This window comes from Oreochromis aureus, linkage group 23, assembly GCF_013358895.1.
Source record: "Oreochromis aureus strain Israel breed Guangdong linkage group 23, ZZ_aureus, whole genome shotgun sequence".
Lineage (NCBI taxonomy): Eukaryota > Metazoa > Chordata > Actinopteri > Cichliformes > Cichlidae > Oreochromis > Oreochromis aureus.
Genome location: NC_052963.1, coordinates 15,628,788 through 15,631,572, shown reverse-complemented (window position 1 = coordinate 15,631,572; position 2,785 = coordinate 15,628,788). Strand labels below are relative to the sequence as shown.

At 46.2% G+C, this 2,785-nt stretch overlaps 1 long non-coding RNA gene across 2 annotated transcripts; it reads right to left on the bottom strand.

Moving 5' to 3' along the window:
• Positions 1 to 814: 814 nt before the first annotated feature.
• LOC120436164 lies at positions 815 to 2,500 on the bottom strand. Of its 2 annotated transcripts, XR_005610199.1 has the most exons (3): positions 1,573 to 1,606; positions 1,328 to 1,395; positions 815 to 1,218 (listed from the first exon to the last, which is right to left on the bottom strand). It is a non-coding gene; the product is annotated as an uncharacterized LOC120436164 (long non-coding RNA). The 2 variants fall into 2 exon arrangements; XR_005610198.1 differs by lacking the exons at positions 1,328 to 1,395; positions 1,573 to 1,606 and adding an exon at positions 2,461 to 2,500.
• Between the last annotated feature and the right edge of the window lie 285 nt (positions 2,501 to 2,785).

Sequence of the window (2,785 nt, the reverse complement as noted above, 5' to 3'; positions counted from 1 at the left end):
AGAAAAGCCGATCAGCTGATCATTGATCAGTTTCATGATTGAAGTAGCAACAGGAGAGAATGAGAGAAGAAGAGGCAGCTGTGCAGCGTAAATACGCAGAAAAACTCCAGCTTTGTGTCTTTTTCCATTGTAGCTGAAGTCCGGGACAAACTGTGTCCCTTTTCAGCTCAATACGAAACGCTTAATATTTTCTCTGAATACGGGAGATTCCGTCTTTTTACGGGACGGTTGGCAACTCTACTAACCTTATGAATAAAGTAAAGTTCACTATCACTAACATCATAGCACCTACATACATACATAGTATGTATCCATGATTGTTTATGTTAATGAGAGTGTGGGGAGTGAGTTGGAGGGCGGGGTGGGGTGGGCTGCTTTTAACCATGTAAAGCACTTTGTGCTACATTGCTGTATGAAAAGTGCTTTATAAATAAAGACTGATTGATTGAGACTGATTATTTTTACACACCGGCCAGCATCTGGCCAATCCATCACCTTTTATTGTTTATACCGTTACGAAATTTTTTTTTTTTTAAAAATCATCGGCCCACCGAGCAAATGCCCGATGGCCAGTCCAGCTATGGTCGTGCCATCAGTTAACCTTTCGCGTGCCAGCTGTGGCACGCATGTCTAGGGTTGCCGACCCCTGCTCTAGTGAATACACATTTAGCTCACGAGGCATGCGTGGAGTTTAGCGAGGGTAAATTATCAGTTGTAAGACTACAGACCCAAAAATGTTCAGAGTTCAGACACTGAAACTAAAGATGTAGATCAAAGTTGATGGAGTATTAACAGGAAAACTGAGTCAAATATGAAACATGGTGACTTTAAGAGTTTATGATTTCCCCACTAACATTAAAAAACTTGGGTTACTTGGACTCTGGTGTCCCCCGGGTGATGTTTTCCTGGTGGCTGCGTGTAGCAGGGCTGGGGGAGGGTCTGTGCTGGCAGACGTGGGTTACTGGCCTGGTAGCCTAGCTGCCCTGGGGTGGATCTGGGGCGGTCTTGTGGTTCTGGGGGTGCTCCGCCTCCGGGCCGGGGCTCTGGCTGAGTCTTGGGGGATTGGTTTCTGGTTGGTGTATTGCCGGGTTGTGGGTGGGTCCATGCACAGCCTTGGGGCAGGGGGCCTCTGGTGCATCGGCAGAACTAGGGGCCTCTTCAACTGGCGGGGAGGTTGTTACATCCTTGCAGGGGGTCTCTGCTCTCCAGGAGTTCACTCTGCAGGTGCGGGAGAGATATAGGAGAGTTGGAGAGTGACTCAGAAGTTCACTCTGGACTGGGCAGAAGATAAAGCCAATCAGGACATTGAATTCACATTTCCAATCACCTTCAGAGAACTTAATGTGCTGAAAGAAGAACAATTCAGCGTGGTGGGACTTGTTAATCATTTCTACACTGAAACCAAAAAAGCAGAAATTTTTAGATTTGAAGACTTCAAGGTTATATTCATCTTCGATGGCCTGGATGAGTGTCAACTTCCTCTGGACTTCCACAATACTGAGATCTTAACTGACCCTAGAAAGTCCACCTCAGTAGATGTGCTGCTGACAAACCTCAACAGGGGGAACTTACTTCCCTCTGCTCGCCTCTGGATAACCACACGACCTGCAGCAGCCAATGGGATCCCTCCTAAGTGTGTTGACATGGTGACAGAGGTTAGAGGGTTCACTGACCCACAGAAGGAGGCCTACGTCTGGAAGAGATTTAGAGATAAGATGAAGGCCAAACACATCATCTCCTATGTGAAGAAGTTGCCTCGACATCATGTGCCGCATCCCAGTCTTCTGCTGGATCACCGCTACGGTTCTGGAGGATATGCTGAAAACAAGCGAGGTAGGGGACTAAGATGTACATCCACTCCCTGGTGGTTCAGGCCAAAGTGAAGAAGGTCTAGTATGATGGAGGAGCTGCGACAGATCTACAATGGAGTCCAGAGAGCAGGAAGATGATTGAGTATCTGGGAAAGCTGGCTTTTCACCAGTTGCAGAAAGGAAACCTGATCTTCTATGAATCAGACGTGACAGAGTGTGGTATCGATATCAGAGCAGCCTCAGTGTAACTCAGGAGTGTTCACATAGATCTTTAAAGAAGAGCAAGGGCTGTACCAGACCAGAGTGTTTTGCTTTGTGCATCTAAGTGTGATCCACACAAATATGTGGTCACAATTGTGAGTTAAGTGGCATGATATATGGAGATTATTATGCATGTTTTATGTTGCTGGTTTATTGGTGTAATTTAAGTCCACAAAGTCATGTAAGTTCTATGTTGCCAGGGGAGTGTATAACACTTTGGACAGTAGGGGGTAGCGGAGTGATTTGGGAACTGAGTCGGGTGCATAGCTGCTGCAAGCTTGCCATTCTGGCAGCTTGTTGGAAGATCAACAAACAACCTCCCAGAGGTCTGAAACAACAGAATCTGCAGAGACACACTTCTACAATAGTGCTGTGAACAAGGACTTACAGAGTTCAAATGGACACCTGGACTTGTTCCTCAGCTTTCTCCTGGGTCTTTCACTGCAGACCAATCAGACTCTCCTACAAGGCCTGTTGACACAGACAGAAAGCAGCTTAAATGCCAGTCAGGAAACAGTCCAGTACATCAAGGAGAATATCAGTAACAATCTGTCTGCAGAGAAAAACATCAATCTGTTCCATTGTCTTAATGACTTAAAAGATCAATCTCTAGTGGAGAACATCGAACACTACATGAGATCAGGTAACCTCTCCCGATTTTCTCTTCCCCCTGCTCAGTGGGCAGCTCTGGTCTTCTTCTTATTGTCTTTAGA